General features: G+C 55.7%; 1 long non-coding RNA gene across 3 annotated transcripts; it reads left to right on the forward strand.

Annotated features, from left to right (window-relative positions):
• Nucleotides 1-574: 574 nt before the first annotated feature.
• LOC135408299 (uncharacterized) lies at nucleotides 575-9,802 on the forward strand. Of its 3 annotated transcripts, none has more exons than XR_010427476.1 (3): nucleotides 575-777; nucleotides 891-1,308; nucleotides 9,721-9,802. It is a non-coding gene; the product is annotated as an uncharacterized LOC135408299 (long non-coding RNA). The 3 variants fall into 3 exon arrangements; XR_010427474.1 differs by lacking the exon at nucleotides 9,721-9,802 and adding an exon at nucleotides 3,619-3,853; XR_010427475.1 differs by lacking the exon at nucleotides 9,721-9,802 and adding an exon at nucleotides 2,621-3,054.
• The last annotated feature ends 769 nt before the right edge of the window (nucleotides 9,803-10,571 follow it).

Genomic DNA, 10,571 nt, shown 5'->3' on the forward strand with positions numbered 1-10,571 from the left:
GACCGGGACCGCGACCGGAGGAGCGAGGTTGGTTTGGGGCTGGGATGGGGCTCGGCATCCGGACGGGGACCAGGATCGGTGCCGGGCTCATCCCAGCCGGCCTCGCCGCCTGTGCCCCCGGCAACGCGGGCGAGAAGAGCCGCTCCGGGCCGGGCGCTGGGGCCGAGCGCGGCGGGGCCGCTCGGGCCGGGGCTCTGCCGGGGCCCGGTCGGGGGAGAACGGCGGCGCGTTCGTCGTGTAGACGCGGAGCCGGGGCTGGGACCGGCCGGGGCGCGGGGACACGCCGGGCCGGCCCCGGGACCCCCGAGGAGGGGTGCCGCCCGTACCCCCCGCGGGATCGGAGCTTCCCCGCTCGGGCACCCCCGAGGCCACCGCACCCCGCTCCCGGGGCGAACATCGCCCGTCTCCCCCTTAAACGCGGCCCCAGGAGGTTCCCACCCCCCAGGGCCCCCCCGGGAACGAGGGATCTGGGGCCCGCCGGGGCTCCGGCCACGGGCCCGCTCCGGCCGCGGGGAGCTGGGGGCCTGCCGGGGAGGGAAGAACGGCGGCAGCCCTTTCCCTTTCCCCGTTCCTCCCGTGCTCCGGGACCCCGAGCAGAGCTGCTCGTTTGTCCCCGTGTCCCTGTGTCTGTCCTCAGGCGGCCCCAGGAGCTGGCACTGACCGTGCCGCGGGTCGGGCACAGGCTGCTCCCAGCTCTGCCTGCGGAACTTCGGCAATTACCGACAGCAGTTCTTTGCCCTGCCATCCAGAAGGTGCGGCTCATCTGACACCAGCCAGGTGAGACCTGAGGCTCTCCTTCCTCTCCCCCGCTTTCTCGGCAACTCGCACCCTCCCGGGGCAAACCCTCTGGTTTTCAAAATCCCGTTGAAACATTTCCTCTTGATTTGCAGACGGGGAAGGCCCTGCCTGGGAGGGAAACGGCTACAGGGGAGGAAACCAAGAAATGCTCCAACCGGATGGTGCTGCGCGAGTCAAAAGAGGGGTAAGACCGCGGGCAAATACAGTCAGGAAATGAGCTTTTATTCAATCTCTGCAGGAGCCCTTCGCAGCCACGGGCCGGAGGGAGCGCGGCCGGCTGGGCTGTGCCCGGCTGGGGACGGGCACCAATTCATCACTGCCCTGCTCAGGGAGGTTTTCCGGCCCCGTCCGGGCTTCACCCAACGGCTGCAAAGGTGCTCGTGCGGCATCCGAGCTCATTTCCAGGGATAAAGGAGCCAAACGAGTCCGGAGGGATCCCTCGCTCCGAGGCAAAGGCGTTTGGTCGAGTGTCGCCGCCTGGTCCCGCCTGCGGGGGAGCGTCTCCTCCAGGTGAGTCCTTCGGAACCCAAAATGCCGGGGGGGCTCAGGTCGGGGCCGCTTTTCGGGCCCGGAGTTGGACGGAGCCCTCGGCGGCTCCCGCTTCCCGCCAGGAACGTTCTCGGGGCTCCCTGGGCAGTCCCAGCTGGGGCAGGGAACGCGGGCCGGGAGGAGGCCGGAGCGACAGACAGCGACCCAGCCCTGCTTGGGCTTCCTATTGCCAGGGGATGGAGGAGCTGTGCCCTGGAGCTGTGCCCTACAGCCCCCGTGGGGTGGGCACGGGGAAAGGGCTGCCCGCGGCTCCTCAGCCGGGCGCTGCTCTGGACGGGCCCTCTGAGATGCCTCACCCTGGACACGCCCCAGCGCCAGCCCCAAAGGACCCAAAGAATCCAGCTGGCATTCGGCAGTGTCGGCACGGCGGGGCTGCAGAGCAGCGCGGGCAGCCATTCCCAGGGCCCACCTCCCAGAGCTCCCCCGCGCCCCCCCCACGTGTGTCCCGCCCGCCCCAAATCCCTGCCCTTCCAGCCGGAGGCCAGCAGCCAGCAGCAGCCTTAAAGCCAGGGCCATGTGCCCTCAGCGGCACTAAATCCCGAGCAAGAGCCCTCGGAGATGCCTGAAAAGAAAAGAGGGTGCTTGGAGAAAGTTGGGCTTGGATGCAATTCGCAGTTTTTCGGGGACCCAACCGCACCTGCAGAACCCGTGGACAGCTGGAACAGGTGGGTCAGAGCCGAGGTGCCCTGAAGGCAGGGCTGTGCATCCCTTTCCTCGGGGAAAAAGAACTCCCCGGGGCCGCTCCCGAGGCTCGGAAGGGACAGCGGCTTCCCGCCCGGACAGACGTCCTCGCCCGTGCTCAGGGGCTGCCTCGCCCCGGGCCGGGAGCGCGTCCGGCCCCCCGCCTTCTCCTGGGCCAACACATCCCCTGGAGCCCGGCCCGGGGCGGAAAACGGCCCAATTCCAGGGAGCTCGCTCAAGTCCCCCCAGGGACACCAGCGGGGCTGGGGGAGGAGGGTTATAAACAGCAAAGTCTGTGGAATATCAACCTGTCCTTGTCCCGATCCCGCTGAGCAAACCTGGAACCGTGGCTGCTTCCTGGCAAACCTGGCGTTAGAGCGGCAGCTCTGCGGGGGAACAGCCGGGCTCCAGGAGGCACTGGGAGGCTGTTCCAGCAGGAATTCGGCATGGAATTGCGGGCTGTAGGTAGAATTCATCCAAACCTGCAAAGCTGAGACCGGCACCCAAACCTGGGCCCCCTGCAGAGAACAATCTTTGTGCTGCCGTGTCGGCCAAAGCCGCTGCCCAACAGTCCCCTCGTTTGACTTTCTAGGTGAATTGTGCACAAGCCAGTCCCCCATTCCCTATCCAGGCTGGGAGTGCTCGTGCCCTTGGCACAGATGGCTCTGGCTGGGCAGGAACTGAGAGCAGGACGTGGGGCAGAGTGGATCAGCTGCCCAGGGAACATCCAGGAGATGAAGCTACGGGATCCTCATTCCAATCAAGGGAACACATTCTGTCTCTGGCAGAAGCCGGGAGCCAAAGCAGATCCCGCCTGGCCAGGCTGGGGGGCAGCAGTTGGATCCACTCTGGGGGAAAGCCCCTGTGCCTGCCAGGAGCTCTGACTCTGTTTGTCCTGCCAGCTCTGACCAGTGTCAGGGCCACTGGGAGGGATTCAGAATCCACAGAAATCCCAAATCCTACTGAGGGACTCAATCAAAGGAAGAAAGTAATTTTTGTCATAAAAAGATTAAAAAAACTGTTAAAAATTCTAGGACAGCAATCCTGGGATTCTCAGGAAACTTAGTAGTGCTCTTGGTTCCATTTCAATGGATCTTTAGTCTGTCAATGAGCAGCTTGGAGAACTTCCCCTGGGATTTAGAGGCTGAGCAGGGTTTGCTTTGGATTGCCTGGCACCTCTGGCCCCAGCTGGTGCAAACACAACTTGGGCCAATGTGGTTAAACACACTTTCCTACAAAAACAGTTGCTGTATCCCCTAGAAACTACCCCAAGTTTGCAGACAAAACCTTCATCTCTGTCCCTCCTCAGTTATCCCAGGTTTTCCAAGCTGGTTCAAACACAACTTGGGCCAATGTGGTTAAACACACTTTCCCACACAAACAGTTGCTGTATCCCCTAGAAGTTAGCCTAAGTCTGCAGCTAAAACCTTCATCTCTGTCCCTCCTCAGTTATCCCAGGTTTTCCCGGCTGGGAGCTGCAAGGAGGCTGTAAATTGAAAGGCAGAAAGAGAAGATCTGTCAGCAAAAGGCACAAAGAAGGGGACAGGTTTCAAAAAACATTTCTGCAATCTAATGAATAACTCTTTCCAGTTTCCCAGGGAGAAGAACAGGAACTCACAGCCACCAAGGCCTGACAGTCCCCTGCAGCCAGAGCTCAGCACACAGCCAGAGAGGTAATTCCAGCATCTAAAAGAAAAAAAAGAAGAAAAAAGTGATTTATTTTGTTTTCAAGTTATTTTAAGTTGTTCCAAGCAAAGCAAGCCTTGCTCTGGTTTCAGTTGGGTGAACAGGGAGCGCTGGGCACAGGGCACGTCATTAATGCCCAGGGGATGGGGCTTTGTGGGGGAGGGAAGAGCAGCTGATGGAGTTGCCCAGTCCAATTCCTGCCCCAGGCCTGACTGGCCCAGGACAAACCCTCTGGCAGGCAGTGGTTTTGTTCCCTCTCATGGTCAGTGCCCAGTGTGTCCCTGTGGGCAGTGCCAGGCTGGGGACAGGCACACGCAGCTGGCAGCACTCTCTGCCCCAAACAGCCTCGGGGGGCAGCGCAGCCCCAGGGATCGAGGGGGGCTGGAGGCGGCCCAGGAAAGGACCCCCCGCTCCCCCCGGGGCAGCTCCACAGCCCCCCTGCCCTCTCTGCCACGGGGGCCCCGCTGCTCCCCCGGCTGGCACAGAGCCCCCTGCCCATGGCTGGCAAATCAGGGCCAGGGCTCGGCCTCGCTGCAGCCGCCCCACACAGGAGCAACTCAGGGATCAGCCCAACATTTCCCTGCTTGGCCACTGCAGAGACCCTCAGTTCACCTCAACAGGTTCCTTCTCTTCCCAGCAGGTTACCTGAACTTTAACACCCACAACTGTCTGTCTGTCACCACTCATCACATCAGGTTACCTCAGTGTGTTCATTCCCTGCCCTGCAGAGAATGAACCTCCTTTTTAACCCCCAAACTTTCCCCTTCCAGCCCACTCCTGATTACCTCTTTTTGAACACAAAATTGAGTCATTCTCTCCCTGAGTTTACCTACCTTTTAAATCCCAGAGTCTTCCCTACCTGCACACTCCTGATTACCTCTTTAGGACCTCCAAATATTCATGCTCTGCCCTGCAGATTTGCTCAAGTGGGACCCCCAAAATTTCCCTACCTCTCCACAGCTGATCACCTCATGTATACCTAAATATGTTCATGCTCTACCCTACAGACCACCTCAAGTTTACTCTCAAAACTTCCCCCACCTGCTCACCACTGACTACCTCCTTTTGACCTCCAAATATTCATTCTCCACCCTGGAGGGTTTCTCTAGTTTTACCTGTCCACTGATGACTGCCTTAGTTTATCCCAAAATGTTCATTCTCTCTGCCAGACACTACCACACATTTTACCCCCAGAACCTTCCCTGGGCCCACTGTGGTGTCCACTCCTGATTGCCTCCTCTGCACCTCTCAGGATTCATTCTGGACCCTGGAGATTACCTCAGAGATTTCTGCCCTGAATCTCCCCACCTGGCCACCACTGATTACCTCAGTTGACCTCCTGATGTCCTTTCTCTCCCCTGGAGATAACCTCCTTAAAAACCCCCCAAGTTTTAACTCAAAATATTCCTTCTGTCCCCTGGACATTACCTCAAGTTTTACCCCTGTAATTTTCCCCATATGTCCACAACTGATTACCCCAGTTTACCTCAGGATGTACATTCTCTGCTCCACGTGACCTCAACGTTTACAAACACAAATTTTCCCTCCTTGCCCATCACTGACTGCCTCACTTTACCCCAAGGTATTCATTCTCTCTGCTACAGATTTTACTCCCAAAATTCTCCTTACCTACCCACATGTAATCAGCTCCTCTGTACAAATACATGTTCATTCTCTACCCTGTGGGCTACCCCAAGTTTACCCTAAAACACTTCCCAACTGTCCACCACTGAGTACCTCATTTATCCTTCAAAATATTCATTCTCTGCCCTGGACATTCCCTCAAGTTTTACCCCCAAAGGTTTCCCCTCCTGCCCACCCCTGACTGCCTCAGTGTCCATCAGGAGGTACATCCTCTCTGCTACAGGTGACCTCACTCTGGACCCACTGCATTTTCCCGACCTCTCCACATCTCAGCAACTCACTTCTACATCAAGATGTTCATTCTCTACCCAGCACACCACCTCCAGTTTACTCTCAACACTTTCCCCACCTCTCCACCACCCAGGAACTCATTTTCACCTCAGAAGATTCACTCTCTGCCCTGCAGATTCCCACAAGTTTTACCCCCCACATTTTCCCTGCAGGTCCGCAAGGTTTACCCCAGTTTACCCCAGGAGGTGCATTCTCTCTTCTCCACAAGACCTCTGATTTTACAAACACAAATTTTCCCTCCCTGCCCACCACTGACTGCCTCACTGGACCTCAAAAGCCTCATTTTCTCCCCTAGGTGACATCCACACTTACCCTCACAGTTTTCCCTGCTTGCAAACTACTTATTACCTCATTTTTACCTCCAAACATTCATCCTCTGCCACACAGATGACCTCAAAGTTTCCCCCAAAACCTCCTCACCTGTCCACTACTGTTTGCCCCAGTTTACCCCAGGAGGTGCATTCTCTCTCCTCCACATTACCTCAGGTTTGACAAACAAAGATTTCCCTCCCTGCCCACTACTGACTGCCTCACCTTACCCCAAAAGATTCATTCTCTCTGGGACAGATTGCCCCACATTTTACTCCCAACATCTGCCTTACCTGTCCACGTCTGACCAGCTCCTTTGTACCTACAGAGGGTCATTCTGCACCCCACACACACCTCAGGCTTATCTCAAACCTCTCCCCACCTGTCTGCCACCCAGTGCCTCATCTTTACCTCAACAGGTTCCTTCTCTTCCCAGCAGATTACCTGAACTTTAACACCCACAATTGTCTGTGTCTCTCACCACTCATCACCTCAGGTTACCTCAGTGTGTTCATTCCCTGCCCTGCAGAGAATGAACCTCCTTTTTAACCCCCAAACTTTCCCCTTCCAGCCCACTCCTGATTACCTCTTTTTGAACACAAGAGTCATTCTCTCCCCAGAGTCTTCCCTACTGCACACTCCTGATTGCCTCTTTTGGACCTCCAAATATTCATTCTCTGCCCTCCAGATTTGCTCAAGTTTCACCCTCAGAAATTTCTCTGCCTCTCCCCTACTGACTGCCTCACTTTATTCAAAAATGTTCCTTCTCTCTGCTGCACATTGCCACAGATTTGACCCCCACAATTTTCCCTACAAGTCCACCACTGAGTACCTCATGTTCATCTCTCAATATTCATTCTCTACCATGCAGATTACCTCAGATATTTCCCTCCCAATTTTCCCTATGAGTCCACAACTGATTACCCCAGTTTACCTCAGGATGTACATTCTCTCTGCTCCACGTGACCTCAAATTTTACAAACAGAATTTTTCCCTACCTGCCCAACACTGACTGCCTCACTTCACACCAAGATATTCATTCTCTCTGCTACAGATTGCCCAGATTTTACTCCCAAAATTCTCCTTACCTACCCACATGTAATCAGCTCCTCGGTACAAATACATGTTCATTCTCTACCCTGTGGGCTACCCCAAGTTTACCCTAAAACACTCCCCAGCTGTCCACCACTGAGTACCTCATTTATCCTTCAAAATATTCACTCTCTGCCCTGGACGTTCCCTCAAGTTTTAACCCCAAAGGTTTCCCCCCCTCCTGCCCACCCCTGACTGCCTCAGTGTCCATCAGGAGGTACATCCTCTCTGCTACAGGTGACCTGAAATTTTACAAACACAAATTTTCCCGACCTGCCCACCACTCACTGCCTCACTTTATCTCTAAATGGTCCTTCTGTCCTCTACAGATGAGATCAAGTCTTACCCCCAACATTTCCCTTCCTCTACATCATCAATTATCTCTTCCTGACACCCCAAATTTCCATTCCATCCCTACACATTCCCTGAGTGTTTCCCTCCCAAGCATCCTTCCCTTCTTCCCTGTTTAATAACTCACACTCCAGCCCCAGGCTCTCCACTCCCCCCTCAGTGGGACCCCTCCAAAATGCCACCTCCCTCCCCTCTGCAGCACCTCACCTTTTCCTACACAAACAGTTGCTGGGTCCCCTCAAAATTACATTTCTGCAATCTAATGAATAACTCTTTCCAGTTTCCCAGGGAGAAGAACAGGAACTCACAGCCACCAAGGCCTGACAGTCCCCTGCAGCCAGAGCTCAGCACACAGCCAGAGAGGTAATTCCAGCATCTAAAAGAAAAAAAAGAAGAAAAAAGTGATTTATTTTGGTTTAAAGTTACATTAAGTTGTTCCAAGCAAAGCAAGCCTTGCTCTGGTTTCAGTTGGGTGAACAGGGAGCGCTGGGCACAGGGCACGTCATTAATGCCCAGGGGATGGGGCTTTGTGGGGGAGGGAAGAGCAGCTGATGGAGTTGCCCAGTCCAATTCCTGCCCCAGGCCTGACTGGCCCAGGACAAACCCTCTGGCAGGCAGTGGTTTTGTTCCCTCTCATGGTCAGTGCCCAGTGTGTCCCTGTGGGCAGTGCCAGGCTGGGGACAGGCACACGCAGCTGGCAGCACTCTCTGCTCCAAAGACACTTCTGGCCTCCTTGGCAAACTGCCTCTGACACTTGGTTTTCTTCAGGAGAAATTAAGGAATTGCTCATGGCAGTTTGGAGATGAAGTTATCCCAAAGGGAAGGAAAGAACAAATATTCCTGTCAGAGCCCTTGGGATCTGCTGGGCTGAATTGGGAAGGGCCCATTATCTGCAGAGCAAATACAGGACAACCCCAAACACAAAGCCCAGCCTGTCCAGTGGGGTGTGAAAGCACCACTGGGACAAACCTCCACTCTCCTGATTCTTTTCAGGGACTGCTCCAATCCAGCTCTGAAGCTGCCAAACCCAAACTGTCCCCAGTGCTCTGGAACAACAGGATCTTCTCAGGGATGATACATTGGAAGCACAGTCCCAGCAAACACTCCCAGACACACAGAGGCACAACTGGAGCTCATGGCTGGGGCTGGGAAGGGCTGCAAGGAGGACACAACTCCCAGGTAGGGGAGCCTCGGCAGCAACAGCAGCAAATTCCCAGCTTGGATGGCAAAGCAGAGAGACAAAGGCTGGCAATGCCCATGGCATTGGTAGCTTTCCCTTCTGCTCCCTGTGGGGCCACAGCCCGGGAGGAAATCTCCAAGGGGGACAGAAGACCTCAGGAGGCAACAAAAGACAGCAGCGTCTGTTGCCCTGGTCCTGTTCCAACTCAGCCTGCGGGCCCAAACCTTCCCCCTCCAGGGAAACACTGACCTTCCCGGTGTCAGGCTGGAACACAGCCCTCATTCTCACCTTCCACACGCTCCCAGGCTCACCCCAAATTCAGGACCAGGGGCCAAAGGCCACTCGGGCCGGGGCTCTCTCTGTCTCTGCGGGCTCAGGGACTGCAGCCACCAGGGCCCTCCAGCACGGACAGCCTGGACCCAGAGCAGATCCCTGGGCATTAGCAGCGTCCTGGGCATCCCTGGAGACAGAAACCATCAGCCTCTGGGATAGCACTTCATTGCCAGCACACACAGCCTGCCAAATTTAGGGGGGCAGCTCTCGGACCACAAAGCCCAGTCTGACCCAGTTCTCCTGGGCACCAACACGGACTCCACAAACCCACCAGAATGAGAATGTTCTGCTGCTTTGACAAACTTCAGCCCAGCTTTGCAAACCTCAGTCCCTGCAGCTCCTGCTCTCCAGAGCCCTGTTCAGGGCTGGCTCCAGTTCCCTGGAGAACCTGCCCCAGCCCCACTCTGGGCCAGCCTGAGCAGAAGCCACTGGGCTGCACAAGGAAGAACCCTCCCCTGGCTGCTGCAGCTGGAGGGAGATCCAGCTCCCAATGGAATCCTGGCAACAGCCTCCCAGAGGGTCTCTCCACAGCCCTTGGCAGTGGCTCAGAATGGCAGCAGCTCCAGTGCCAGCTGGGTCCCTGCACGAGTCCTTGTCCCAGCCCTGCCACACGGACACACACGGGAGACACCCACGGGCACACAGGCCTTGCCTGCACAATTCCTCACCCACAGCTGAGGGAAAGCCACACAATATCAAGAAATACCCTGGGCTGAAAGCACTCATCACTCCAGTCCATCAGGACTTGGAGGCAGTTGGGGAGGCAACAGACCCAAATTCTAATCCTACCTCTACATTTCTAACAGGTTCTCTTAGAAAGATCCTGGACAGGAACTCAGACAACAGAACCCAAACACTGCACAAGCAATAGCAGAAGGTTTGCCAGGAAGAACAGAAGTTCCTTGTTCTCCTTAACGCTCTGGGAGTGTAGGACCCAATCCTTACAACCAAGGGACACCAGAGATGTGATTAATACTTAAACCTCTCCCCCATAGTTCTGTCTCAGAGAACTGGGCCAGCCCTGAGCTACTCCCAGGTGCCTGCAGTGCTTTGGGGAGGGGCAGGACAATGTCCCACTTCTGCTTGGAAACATTCCAGATGAGGAAAAGCCACTTCCCTTCTCTCTCTCTGACCCAGAACCAGAACAGTCCTGTGGGACAACACGGACTATGCACGGATGGCCCGAGTCAGTGGGGGGAAAAAAACCTAAACAAACCAAACCACCCCAAATTTCAAGATAAAAACAGGCTGCTTCCTTAATAGGAACACACCAAACTCATTGAAGCCAGAGAGGAAATTACAAACAAACAAACAAACAAAAGACCCAAAGAGATGTTTTGCATTGATCATTCCAAAGGAAATCCTCCACAGATCAGAAGCAAGTACCAATACTTTGTCCTCTATTGAAAATTAATGACTTGAGGGGCTGGACATGTCCAGTGAGGGTTCAGGGCTCTGGTGGGTCCTTTATGGCTGATCCTGACCGGCCCAGGCCAAACCCAACCACCCCCATCCCTGCTCCATCCCAAACCTGGGGGCAACATTCAGACAGTTTGGAAACACTGCCCTTCCCTGCCACTCCGTCCTTCCTTACACATCCAGTGCCCAGGGAGCAAATGCCAACAGCAGGAGGAGAGAAACGTGTCCCTCTGACTTA

This window comes from Pseudopipra pipra, unplaced genomic scaffold (genome assembly GCF_036250125.1).
Source record: "Pseudopipra pipra isolate bDixPip1 unplaced genomic scaffold, bDixPip1.hap1 HAP1_SCAFFOLD_299, whole genome shotgun sequence".
Classification (NCBI taxonomy): Eukaryota; Metazoa; Chordata; class Aves; order Passeriformes; family Pipridae; genus Pseudopipra; species Pseudopipra pipra.